Consider the following 14,250-nt stretch of genomic DNA (forward strand, 5'->3'; position numbering starts at 1 on the left):
GGGGCGAATTCTAGTCGCTGCCCGTCCTTCTCCCAGCCCCAATCAGCAATTTATTACTACAATTTTTTTTTTTTTTTAGACGGCGCTGTCTCCCAGGCTGGAGTGCAGTGAGTGAGTGGCTCGATCTCGCCTCACTGCAACCTCCACCTCCCGGGTTCAAGCAGTTCTCCTGCCTCAGCCAACCGAGTAGCTGGGATTACAGGTACCTGCCACCACGCACAGCTGATTTTTGTACTTTTAGTAGAGGCGGGGTTTCACCGTGTTGTCCAGGCTAGTATCGAACTCCTGACCTCAAGTGATCCACCGGCCTCGGCCTCCCAAAATGCGGGGATTACCGGCATGAGCCACCGTGCCCAGCCTTCTTTTTCTTTTTGAAACAGGGTTTCCCTCTGTTCCCAAAGCAGAGTGCAGTAGCATGATCATAGCTCACTGCAGCAGCCTTGAACTCCTGGACTCAAGTGATCCTCCTGCCTCAGCCTCTTGAATAGCTAGGACTACAGGCATGCCACCAGGCCTGGCTAATTTTTTTTTTTTTTCTGTAGAGATAGGTCTGGCTATGTTGACTGCTATATTGACTGGGCTGGTCTCAAACTCCTGGCCTCAAGCCATCCTCCTGCAGCAACCTCCCAGAGACACTGGAATGACAGGTGTGAGCCACTGTGGCAGGCCAGTCTCCTGGTTGATTTCAATTTAGACACTTTAATGAGCACCAAACATGAACCAGGCAGTGGACTAGACTCAAGGATGGGCTGAATGTGTTTCCTGTTGTTCAAGCAAGCAGAGGGCAAATGAGGCTCATGTACGAGTAGCCAAAAGTAACATTGGGTGGCTCACACCTGTAATCCCAGCACTTTGGGAGGCCAAGACAGACAGATCATTTGAGGTCAGGAGTTCGAGACCAGCCTGACCAACATGGTGAAACCCCCCCCACTCTACTAAAAATACAAAAATATCAGCCGGGCATGGTGGAGTGTGCCTGTAATCAGGAGGCTGAGGCAGGAGAATCACTTGAACCTGAGAGGCTGAGGTTGCAGTGAGCGGCGATCATGTCCCAGTAAAACACCTACGGCATGCCAGTCAGTGTTCTAAGTGCTTTGCAAATATTAACTCGTTCAATCCTCATATCTCCACAATGACCCTCTGAGGTAGGTTCTATCTTTTCCCCACTTGCAGATGAGGAAATTTGCCCAGGGTGACAGAGATTAGGATTCAAGCCCAGGCTGCTGGCTCCCAAGAACATGCTCTTACTCCACTATTGTCTGTGGCCTCCACATTTTTGTTATATTTTTGGCATTTGTTGACTTTGAAGTATAGGAAGATTTGAGAGGCAGAGAAAAGGCACTTTGGGAACAACATGAACCAAAACACAGTTTCATAATGGCTCCTGTTTGTGACGGTTTAGTACAACTAGCCTTTTTTTTTTTTTTTTTTTTTTTTTTTTTTTGACCGGAGTTTCTGTCACCCGGCTGGAGTGCTGTGGCATCTCAGCTCACTGCAGCTCTCCCGTTCACCCATTCTCCTGCCTCAGCCTCCTGGTAGCTGGGACTACAGGCGCCGCCACGTCGCCTATTTTTGTGTAGTTTTAGTCTTTCACCGTGTTAGCAGGATCTCGATCTCCTTTTTTTTTTTTTTTTTTTTTTTTTTGAGACGGAGTCTGCTCTTTCGCCCGGCTGGAGTGCAGTGGCCGGATCTCAGCTCACTGCAAGCCCCGCCTCCCGGGTTTTACGCCATTCTCCTGCCTCAGCCTCCGGTAGCTGGGACTACAGGCGCCCGCCACCTCGCCCGGCTAGTTTTTTTTTTGTATTTTTAGTAGAGACGGGGTTTCACCGGTAAGATGTCTCGATCCCTTCGTGATCCCCCTCTCGGCCTCCCAAAGTGTGGGATTACAGGCTTGACCACCGTCTCGATCTCCTGACGTCGTGATCCGCCCGTCTCAGCCTCCCAAAGTGCTGGGATTACAGGCTTGAGCCACCGAGCCCGGCCTCAACTAGCCTTTTAATGTATAATTTCAACCCCAGCAATTCATATTATGTAAGAACTTTTTTTTTTTTTTGAGACATGGTTTTGCTCTGGTTGCCCAGGCTGGAGAGCAATGGCTTAATCTTGGCTCACCACAACCTCGGCCTCCTGGGTTCAAGCAATTCTTCTGCCTCAGCCTCCCGAGGAGCTGGGATTACAGGCATGTGCCACCACGCCTGGGTAATTTTGTATTTTTAGTAGACACGGGGTTTCACCATGTCGGTCAGGCTGGTCTCAAACTCCCGACCTCAGGTGATCCACCCGCCTCGGCCTCCCAAAGTGCTGGGATTACAGGTGTGAGCCACCATACCCAGACTTATGTAAGAACTACTATAGCTCTGTTCCACAGATGAGGGTACCAGGGACCAGGGGAATCGTTGTGCAGAGTCACAGCTAGGAAGTGGAGGAGAAACTGGGACTCAAACCCAGGTCACCCAATGGCCTAGTCTGCACTCTCACCACAGCACTCCACTGCTTCTCTCCTCTGTAGCTGGGAGAAGATGGAATTCAGTAACTGGAGAGTTGACTGGGATGAGGTGCAGCCCTAGAAGCTGCACCAGAACTTACAGGACCCTAGAGCTGCCAAGCTAGAATGCCCTCAAAGGGCTTATGGTTCAAGTCCCAGGGGTGTCACCCCATGGGAGTTTCGCTGAGGAGCCTGTCTCATAGGCAGTTCTCCCTCTGATCTTTCCTGCTGCTCAGTTATCCTAATCTGTTGTTCAGGCACTCCCAGGGAGAGCTGTTCCAGCCTTAACCTTGGCTTTTTGTCCTGCCTTGGCCCAAATCCATGCTCCTAGCCTGACTCCTACCATGTTTTCTTCTCCTCCTCCTGCTCTCAAGACATTCAAGATTCTGTGCCCTTGTCACCTCGTCTCCTCACTGGGTTCTCTCATTTCTGCAATGAGTAAGAAATGTGAGTAGGAAGAAGATGTTCTCGGAAACTCAAGTTCAAATATTCCTGTTTCTGGTTAGCTCTGGGGCCTGCTACGAGTCACTCAACTTCTCATCCCATTTCCCTGTCTGTAATCATATTCATACCCACCTAAGCAAATCCCTGTTGTGAGAAATAGATGAGATCATGAATGGAAACAACTAGTCAAGAATTTTAAATATATTAATAATAAATAAATAAATATATATATATATATATTTAGATGGAGTCTTGTTCTGTCACCTAGGCTGGAGGGCAATGGCGCGATCTCGGCTCACTGAAACCTCCGCCTCCCAGGTTCAAGCAATTCTCCTGCCGCAGCCTCCCAAGGAGCTGGGATTATAGGTGCCCATCACCACGCCTGGCTAATTTTTCTATTTTTGGTAGAAACGGGGTTTCACCATGTTGGCCAAGCTGGTGTCAAACTCCTGAGCTCAGGTGATCCTCCCGCCTTGACCTTCCAAAGTACTGGCATTACAGGCTTGAGCCACCACACCTGGCCAGTGATATTATTGGCTGGTAATATTATATTAATAAATATAGGCCGGGCGCGGTGGCTCAAGCCTGTAATCCCAGCACTTTGGGAGGCCGAGACGGGCGGATCACGAGGTCAGGAGTTCGAGATCATCCTGGCTAACACGGTGAAACCCCGTCTCTACTAAAAAAAATACAAAAAGCTAGCCGGGCGAGGTGGCTGGCGCCTGTAGTCCCAGCTGCTCGGGAGGCTGAGGCAGGAGAATGGCGTAAACCCGGGAGGCGGAGCTTGCAGTGAGCTGAGATCCGGCCACAGCACTCCAGCCTGGGTGACAGAGCGAGACTCCGTCTCAATAAATAAATAAATAAATAAATATTATTGGCTGGGCATGGTGGCTCACGCCTGTAATCCCAGCACTTTGGGAGGCCAAGATGGGTGGATCACCTGAGGTCTGGAGTTCGAGACCAGCCTGGCCGATATGGTGAAACCCCCATCTCTACTAAAAATACAAAAATTAGCCAGTGTGGTGGCGGGTGCCAGCTACTCGGAGGCTGAGGCAGGAGAATCGCTGGAACCCGGGAGGTGGAGGTTGCAGTGAGCCGAGATCGCACCATTGCCCTCCAGCCTGACCTGATAACAATGAGACTCAGTCTCAAAAAAATAAAATAAAAATAAGTATTATTAACAGTGTGATTAAGAAGGCAAAAAAGATTTAATGAGCCACCAATTCAGAAGGTGTGAGTATGGCTGCCTAGTAGGGGAAGACTTGCCTGCCAGGATCAGAGTTGGGCAATATCTGGGATTCTTTGTTTGGGAAGCCAAAAGCATCTGCGCCACTGGCCTCGGAAAGGAACTCGGGAACCCTACTTTATTCCCTTCACCAACCCCCTCTGCCTCCCAAAGGAATCTTGTATCTCCTTGGAATTCTGATGAACTCTGATATGCCTCACTTCCTGGATATCTATCTGAGATTTATTTATTGATTGATTTTTATTTTATTTATTTGCTTTTTTTTTTTTTTTTTTTGAAATGGAATCTCGCCCTGTCGCCCAAGCTGGAGTGCAGTGGCGTGATCTCGACTCACTGCAACCTCTGCTTCCTGGGTTCAAACCATTCTCCTCCCTCAGCCTCCCGAGTAGCTGGGATTACAGGCGCCTGCTACCACGCCCAGCTCATTTTTGTATTTTTAGTAGCAATGGGGTTTCACCATGTTGGTCAGGCTGGTCTCGACCTCTTGACCTCGTGATCCACCCGCCTTGGCCTCCCAAAATGCTGGGATTTCAGGCATGAGCCACCGCACTGGGCCTACCTGAGATTTATTATGCATGCCTCTGAGCTACTCAACTGCAAACTCCTTGAGGATGGGCACTTCATCTTAACTATTTCATACACCCCCACATACAAACTTGCACTTAGGGTGATGCCTTTGCCCTTGGTAGACTCCCTGGGTCCCCAAGTGTCAGAGCTGGGAGAGACCTTGAGAATTCTCCACTACAAATCCCCACCTACCTCCTGTCATGCACAATTCACATTTTCCAGATGAAGAAACTGAGAGGAGCCATTCAAAAGGGCTGATGAGGCTGGTCTGAAGGTCAGGAGTTACCTCAATTGATTGTTCACAGTCAGTTACAGATCAAACTCCTTGTTCTACCCTTTCCCCACTTCTCACTACTGCACTTTACTAGTCTTTAAAAAAATTTTTTTAAATAAATAAAAGAGCAGATGAACAAGAGACTAGATTTATCAGAGGTGATCCACAGGGAAGGACTCCAAAGTCAGGGCTTCCTTTATCAGAAGAGAGAGGCAGGAAGGGCATGGTGGCTCAAACCTATAATCTCAGCACTTTAAGAGGCTGAAGTGAGAGCATGGCTTGAGCCTAGAAGTTCAAGGCCAGCCTGGGCAACGTGGCAAATCCCCATCACTACAAAAAATACAAAAATTAGCTGGACGTGGTGGTGTGTGCCTGTAGTCCCAGCTACTTGGGAGGCTGAGGTGGGAGGATCGCTTGAGCCTAGGAGGTTGAGGCTGCGGTGAGCCATGATTGCACCATTGCTCTTCAGCCTGGGTGACAGAGTGAGACCTTGTCTCAAAAATAAAAAGAGAGCAAGGCAGGAAAGGAAGATTGAGGGAGGGAATATGGGAGGTTATGCCTGCCCCATTGCAAGGACCCCAAAGGCTTTGCAGCCAGAAGCCAGAATTCCTGGGCAGAGATAGGGTCCATTTAGTGCCAATCACAGCATTTTAAATCTGGGAAGAAGCTTAAAGCCTATCAAACCAAAGAAGTTTCTTCAATGCCAGCAAAGAGAGTAAACCACTGTTTTTTGCCCTCTACTAATTTATTTTTTAATCTTATCTGTACTGAACACAGCACAAAAAGGCATTTGTCGGGTTGATTCCTGGGCCTTCTGAAGCTCGAGGCACACGCAGGCGAGCATTACTGGTCCTAAAAATAAATCAGCTGGGAGGGGCTTAGCTCCCAGCGGGGTCCCAGCATGTCCTGTGCCCTCCCCACCCCTCCCAGCAAGCATCCTGAGGGACCCCCTGTACAGCTCCTCACCAGGGCACTGCCCTCTTTTCCTATCCTGTAGGGAGTAAGTGGGGCCACCAAGTCCTGCTTCCTGCAGGGGTGTCAGTGGAGGATCTGTGCTCTGTGCCCTCTTAGCAGGCAACCCCCAGTCAAGGCACTCATCAATGATGGACTCCAGTGAAGGAAATCTTAACTGGGCCTTCATCTCTACCCGAGGCCTCCAGCCAGCCCCTAAACCCTGAACTCGAGGACAGAAAGCCTCCCCTTGTAGAGCAGTGTTTCATTCCTCAGGCCCCAGGGAAATTCCCAGGACTCTTACAATTTTCCAACAACAAGCTCGTTTGTCAAACTGTTACAAAAACTCAGATAAGAGTTAGGCATGGTGGCTCATGCCTGTAATCCCAGCACTTTGGGAAGCCCAGGCAAGGGGATCAGTTAAGCCCAGGAGTTTGAGACCAGCCTGGGCAACATGGCGAAAACCTGTCTCTACAACAAAATACAAAAATTAGCCAGGCGTGGTGGTGCACACCTGTAGTCCCAGCCACTAGGGAGGCTGAGGTGGGAGGATTGCTTGAGCCCCAGAAGTTGAGGCTTCAGTAAGTTGTGATTGCACCGCTGTACTCCAGTTTGGCTGACAGAGTGAGACCCTGTCTCAAAAAAAAAAAAGAAAGAAAAGGAAAGGAAAAGAAAAAACACTGAGATAAAGAAGCTACCAGAGGCCGGGCGCGGTGGCTCAAGCCTGTAATCCCAGCACTTTGGGAGGCCGAGACGGGCGGATCACGAGGTCAGGAGATCGAGACCATCCTGGCAAACACGGTGAAACCCCGTCTCTACTAAAAATACAAAAACTAGCCGGGCGAGGTGGCAGGCGCCTGTAGTCCCAGCTACTCGGGAGGCTGAGGCAGGAGAATGGCGTAAACCTGGGAGACGGAGCTTGCAGTGAGCTGAGATCCGGCCACTGCACTCCAGTCCGGGCGACAGAGCGAGACTCTGCCTCAAAAAAAAAAAAAAAAAAAAAAAAAAAGAAGCTACCAGAAAAAAAATCAAAACAAAACAAAAAACAATAAAAAAAAAAAAGCTAACCAGGAGTCACAGCCCTTTTACCTTCCATTGCCCCTTAGGCTAATAAAGTCCTCTCCAAGCCTTCCTTTCCCGTTTATTTTTTTCCACAGAACTCCCTCATCAAGGACTGAACATTCATTGAAGGCCCAGATTTAGAGTGAGCAAGACAAACTAAGTTTTGTGCTGGGTGGAAGGAGGGGCGGCTGCCGTTCAGCCCACAGGACTCCTGTGAGGATACCACATGTCCATAGTTGTTGAACCATCTTGCAAACTCATCGCCTGTTGTTCAGATCTCCCGGCTTAGCTGGTATCTGAAGAGGAGAGGATTTCTGCCTCATAGAGGGCGTGAGCCCAGATGATGCCTCAAGACTCAGGTTCTAGGAGAGAAAGCAATGCTTCCGAGACTTGGACTGCCCCCGCCCGAAATGCAGTCGCCATCTGCAGGTAAACAGCTGGAGCTGGTGCTGCCAGGAAAGACAGGAGGGCTCTCCGGCAGGCTGCGGCTTCCTCAAGGGCTCCCCTGACAGCACCTGGGCTTCCCTGATCCCCCCGGCATTGTCAGACTTAGTATAAGGCCGGGCTTTAGTCCAAGCCTTCTTTCTTTTTTAAATTTATGGCACTCTCAAAACCACCTGGTGTGCACCAAGCCCTCTGCCACTAGACCCTGTGTGAAAACTGTAATGGTAAAATGCTCAAAGCAGGGCAATAAGCAAATTTTGACCCTTCTACTTTCATTCACATGAAACTGATTTCTCAGTCTATATTAATCTTGGATCACTGTTTTTGTTTTTGAGATGAGGTCGCCCTATGTTGCACAAGCCAGTTTTAAACTCCTGGCTTCAAGCGATCCTCCTGCCTTGGCCTTCCAAAGCACTGGAATTACCTGTGTGAGCCACTGAGCCTGACCTCAAAATTGTACATTCAAAACAAGCTGACATTCTAGGCACAGGAGGCACGTGCCTGTAGTCCCAGCTCCTCAGGATGCTAAAGCAGGAGGATGGCTTGAGGTCAGGAGTTCGAGGCTTCCATACGCTATGATCACACAAGTGAATAGCCACTGTACTCCAGCTTGGCAATAAAGTGAGACCCTGTCTCTAAAAAATTTTTTAAAAAAACAAACCAAAACAAAACTGGCAGAAACTTAGTTATTTGGGATTGATTTGCATCAAGTTTAGTGAATTGTTGGGAGGTTAGCACTGTGTTAGTCCAGGATCTCTGAGAAGCAGTTGCCAAGACAGGATTTGCAGGAAATATATTAGATGTTTCTGTGACAGGAAATGGGGCTGGGAGCGCAGGTGTGATGCTGAGTAAAGGAAGGAGGAAGGAAGGTTTGATGGGTGGCAGTGTCGTCTTAGATTGCAAATGCATTTCTGGGGAAAATTTGGCAAGCCTGTGGGGGGTTATTCCAGGCAAAGTTACCCTTTAGAGGGGTCCTCGGGCTCCCAAGACCAGCCTGCCTTCACATTCTCGATACAGGGATGCTAAATCATGACTGGATGCAGCCCATGGGCAGCACAGCCTCTGAATGCTGGGAGGGGCCCTCAGCCAATCAGCTCTCTGCTCTGGGCACGGTAGCTTATGCCTGTAATTTCAGCACTTTGGGAGGCCGAGGCAGGTGGATCACCTGAGTCCAGGAATTCAAGACCAGTCTGGGCAACACAGTGAGACCCCATTTCTTATTTAAAAAAATAAAAATAAAAAGATAGGCCGGGTGTGGTGGCTCACGCCTATAATCCCAGCACTTTGGGAGGCTGAGGTGGGTGGATCATGAGGTCAGGAGTTCAAGACCAGACTGGCCAACATGGTGAAACCTCATGTCTACTAAAAATGGGTGTGGTGCAGGTGCCTATAATCCCAGCTACTCGGGAGGCTGAGGCAGGAGAATCGCTTGAACCCAGGAGGCAGAGGTTGCAGTGAGCCCAGATCGCGCCACTGCACTCCAGCCTGGGCGACAGACCAAGACTGTCTCTAAATAAATAAATTAATTAATTAATTTAAAAAATTTATAAATAAAATAAAAGTAGCCCATATAGTAGTGCATGCCTGTAGTTCCAGTTTTCGGAAGGCTGAGATGAGAGGACTGCCTGAACCCAGGAGTTGGAGGCTGCAGTGAGCCAAGATTATGCCACTGCACTCCAGCCTGGGCGACAGAGCAAGACTCTATCTCAAAAAAAAAAAAAAAAAAAAATCAGCTGCTGCTCTATGAGATTTGAAGAGTGTGTTCTCATGGCTGCCACAGTATAGTCTATAAATCAATCAGGTGCTTTCAGGTCAGCATTCAGTGGCTACTTACCAATTGACTAAGGAAAGCTATTAAAGGTACCTGCCAGCTGATGGCAAGGTGGCCAACTATCCAATATTAAGGATTTTGTCAGAGGTGGAACAGGGGAACTGGTGGTTGTTATATTCCTTTTTTTCTTTTTTTGAGACAGAGTCTTTCTCTATCACCCAGGCTGGAGTGCAGTGGCATGATTATAGCTCACTGCAGCCTCGAACTTCCCGGCTTAGGTGATCCTCCCGCCTCGGCCTCCCGAAGTGCTGGGTTTACATGCAGGAGCTGTTATATTTCTGACTGCAGTGGAGGAAAATGTCCAGTCTCCTAGAGCTGTCATCGGGAGCAGGCTCAATGTTGACCAGCCTAAGAAATATGGACAAGAAACAACAACCATCAGAAACCCCCATGGGGCTGGGCGCGGTGGCTCACGCCTATAATCCCAACACTTTGGGAGGCTGAGGCGGGCGGATCACGAGGTCAGGAGATCGAGACCATCCTGGCTAACACGGTGAAACCCCGTCTCTACTAAAAAAAATTAAAAAAACTAGCCGGGCGAGGTGGCGGGCGCCTGTAGTCCCAGCTACTCGGGAGGCTGAGGCAGGAGAATGGCGTAAACCCCGGAGGTGGAGCTTGCAGTGAGCTGATATCCGGCCACTGTAATCCAGCCTGGGCAACAGAGCGAGACTCCGTCTCAAAAAAAAAAAAAGAAAAAAAAAAATTAGTCAGGTGTGATGGTGGGTGCCTGTAATCCCAGCTACCCGGGAGGCTGAGGCAGGAGAATCGCTTGAACCTGGGGGACAGACATTGCCGTGAGCTAAGATGGCGCCTCTGCACTCCAGCCTGGGCGACAGAGTGAGACTCCATCTCAAAACAAAAACAAAAACAAACAACAAGAACAAAAAAAAAAAATTAGCCAGGTGTGGTGGCACACACCTGTAATCCCAGCTACTTGAGAGGCTGAGACTGGAGACTCGCTTGAGCCCAGGTGGCGGAGGTTGCAGTGAGCTGAGATCACACCACTGTCCTCCAGCCTGGGCGACGGAGCAAGACTCCATCTCAAAAAAATTAAAAAAGAAAAAAGAACCCACCTGAGTTTCTCAGTGGTTAAACATAGAGTTGCCATATGACCCAGAAATTCCCCTCCTAGGTATATACTCAAGAGAAATGAAAACATATCCACACAAAAATTCCTACACAAATGTTCATAGCAGCATTTTTCACAATAGCCAAAAGGCGGAAACAACCCAAAACTCCATCAGCTGATGAATGAATAAGCAAAATATGGTGGCTGGGTGCGGTGGTTCACACCTGTAATCCCAGCACTTTGGGGGGCTGAGGCAGGCAGATCACATGAGGCCAGGAGTTTGAGACCAGCCTGGCCAACGTGGTGAAACACTGTCTCTACTAAAAATTAGCCAGGTATGGTGGCACACACCTGTAATCCCAGCTACTCGTGAGGCTGAGGCAGGAGAATCGCTTGAACTTGGGACACGGAGGTTGTAGTGAGCGGAGATCATGCTACTGCACTCCAGCCTGGGCGACAGATTGACACTGTGTCTCAAACAAAACAAAACAAAACAAAATATGATACATCCATACAATGGAATGTTATTTGGCCATAAAAAGGAATGAAGTACTGATCTATGCCACACATGGATGAACCTTGAAAACATTATGCTGAGATGGCTGGGCACAGTGGCTCACACCTGTAACCCCAGCACTTTAGGAGGCTGAGGCGGGCAGATCACAAGGTTAGGAAATTGAGACCATCCTGGCTAACACGGTGAAACCCAGTCTCTACTAAAAATACAAAAAATTAGCTGGGCACGGTGGCAGGCACCTGTAGTCCCAGCTACTCGGGAGGCTGAGCCAGGAGAATGGCGTGAACCTGGGAGGCGGAGCTTGCAGTGAGCCGAGATCGCACCACTGCACTCCAGCCTGGGCGAGAGTGTGAGACTCTGTCAAAAAAAAAAAAGAAAGAAAAGAAAAAAAGAAAACATTATGCTGAGCCAAAGAAGCTAGTTACAAAAGACTGCATGGTGTATGATTTTACTTATATGAAATGTCCAGAATAGGCAAATCTATAGAGACAGAAAGTAGAGTAGTGATTGCCAGGGGCTGGGAGGGTTGGGGGTGATAAATACAGGGGGTGGGGTTTCTTTTTGAGGTGCCAAAAATGTTTTAAGTTGACTGTGGTGATGTTGCACACATCTGTGAAGATACCAAAAACCACTGAATTGTACACTTTCTTTTTCTTTTTTTTTTGAGACAGAGTCTCACTCTGTTACCCAGGCTGGAGTGCAGTGGCACAATCTCAGCTCACTGCAACATCCACCTCCTGGGTTCAAGTGATTCTCCTGCCTCAGCCTCCTGAGTAGCTGGGATTACAAGTTTGTGCCACCATGCCTGGCTCATTTTTGTATTTTTAGTAGAGATGGGGTTTCACCATGTTGGCCAGGCTGGTCTTGAACTCCTGACCTTAGGTGATCCACCCACCTCAGCCTCTCAAAGTACTGGGATTACCGGCTTGAGTGCCTGACCAAAAGTTTTAAACAATTATTTTAAAAAACAAACCCACCCACCCGAGCCTACCTACCAGAAGCCATTGCTCAATGGGAGTAAAGTGTGCGGGTAGCTCGGATGGATGTAAGTGGCCGCTGAGCTGCAGAAAAGCACCCATCTGCTTTTATCCTAGTCCTGACAGAGCTCAGAACCTCCTATGGCAGCTAGCTCCAGGGATAGTTCTCAGGATTATGGTTGGGCAAACACATGTGGTTCCTACTAAGCCCAAGGAGAGACATAAAAGAGGGACTAAGGAGAGGCCTCTGTGGAGAAGGCAGGGGCAAAAGCTGGCTGTGAGGTCTGGCCAGCTGCACCACACTGCCCACCAGCACTTCATAGTCTCCTTTACGGAAGAAGTGACTGGGAGTCCGGGCTCCTAGGTCTCATTTCTGATTTTTTTTTTTTTTTTGAGATAAGGTCTCACTGTGTCTTGTGGGTGGGAGTGCAGTGGCGTGATCATGACTCACTGCAGCCTGAGCTCAAACTCTTGAGCTCAATCCTCCCATCTCAGCTCCCAAGTAGCTGAGACTACAAACATGTGCCATCACGCCCAGCTTTTTTTTTTTTTTTTAGACGGAGTCTTGCTCTGTAACGCCCAGGCTAGAGTGCAGTGGCACGATCTCGGCTCACTGCAACCTCTGCCTCCTGGGTTCAAGGGATTCTCCTGCCTCAGCCTCCCGGGTAGCTGGGATTACAGGCACCCACCATAATGCTCGGCTAATTTTTTAAATTTTTTAGTAGAGACGGGCTTTCACCATGTTGTTCAGGCTGCTCTCGAACTCCTGACCTCAGGTGATCCACCCGCCTTGGCCTCCCAAAGTGCTTGGATTACAGGCATGAGCCACCGCGCCCAGGCTTTTTTTTTTTTTTTTTTAAGAAATGGGGTCTCACTATGTTGGCCAGACTGGTCTCAAGCTCCTAGGTTCAGGGGATCCCCTTGCTTTGACCTCCCAAAGTGCTGGGATCACAGGTGTGAGCCACTGCACCCAGCCCTAGGTCCCATTTCTGATTAGGTATGTTCCCTACAATGCAACTAACTTCCCTGATCCCTGTGTTGGAAACACCTCAGCCACAGGATCTTGGAGAGCTGATGAACTGGACCTTTGAATACCTGGGCCAGGCAAGTATTCTGACCCTAGCCAGCCTGTGAACTTCCCTCCCCAGAGCCAACATGGTCCTTCATAAAGGAAAGCAACCTCTGAGAGTGAATGCTTTGTGTTACCAGTCACTGAGGGGGAAAAAAAAGTTCATACCCACAGGAAAGACTGTTCCGTTGCCATGGCAACAACTCACCACCATAACCAGTTTTAAGCCACTTAAAGACAATTCATCTCCCTTCAGCTGAACAATTTTCCTCAGTGACCAGACATCTGACAGCCAGCCAATTGGTAACAGCCACACTGGTTGACCAACCAGTCCCTAAACACTACCTCCCTTGATATGTGCCCACCATTGATCTTCAACCTCCTGGCACCTTATATATAAGATCAGTGCCCTGCTCCACTCACAGGGATTGCACCTAACAGGCCCAGCTCTGCCTCCCTTAAGTAAATACTGTAGTAAATGCAGCTTTTTGGTTCAGATATTGAGAGGTGGTCTTTTCTTTAGACACACTCATATTCTGGAATCTTGCCTTCCTGGGAGTGATTTATTCTCACTTCATCTGTGGTGTCATTGCCTCCATGCCTCTGAGCTTCATATACCTGTACGCATCATATGCCTCTATGGTGTCACTGGTGAATGAGAAAAAGGCAAACTCCAGGCATGGTGGCTCACGCCTGTAATCCCAGCACTTTAAGAGGCTGAGGCGGGCAGATTACCTGAGGCCAGGAGTTCAAGACCAGCCTGGCCAACATGCTGAAACCCCATCTCTACCAAAATACAAAAATTAGCTGGGTATAGGGGCGGGCCCCTATAATCCCAGCTACTCCGGAGGCTGAGGCAGGAGAATTGCTTGAGCCTGGGAGGCAGAGGCTGCGGTGAGTTGAAACTGTGCTACTGCACTCCAGCCTGGGCTACAGAGCTAGAGTCTGCCTCAAAAAAAAAAAAAAAAAAAGGCCAACTCTTCTTCTGTACAAGGCAGCAATGAAGACTGAATTTCAGACCCCTCATCTGGGAAACTAAGCAGTCCACAGACTTCACAACTGTACATGACAACCCTGCTCACCCCCATAAGCGCTAGCCTTCATGTGCCATTCTCCCTCTTCGATACCTTCTCGAGTCTGTCCTTCCCTCTTTGCCCCCACTGCCACATTCTTAGTTTCAGCCCTTATGGTTTCTTGCCTGTACTGGTGCAGCAGTCTCTGATGTATCAGTGACTCATGTCTTGCCGGCATCTAGAGCAAACATGTCATGTTCTTACTTGCCCCATGCCTTTGTAGCTGCTATTGCCTTGCCTG

This window comes from Trachypithecus francoisi, unplaced genomic scaffold, assembly GCF_009764315.1.
Source record: "Trachypithecus francoisi isolate TF-2019V2 unplaced genomic scaffold, Tfra_2.0 Contig01579, whole genome shotgun sequence".
Lineage (NCBI taxonomy): Eukaryota > Metazoa > Chordata > Mammalia > Primates > Cercopithecidae > Trachypithecus > Trachypithecus francoisi.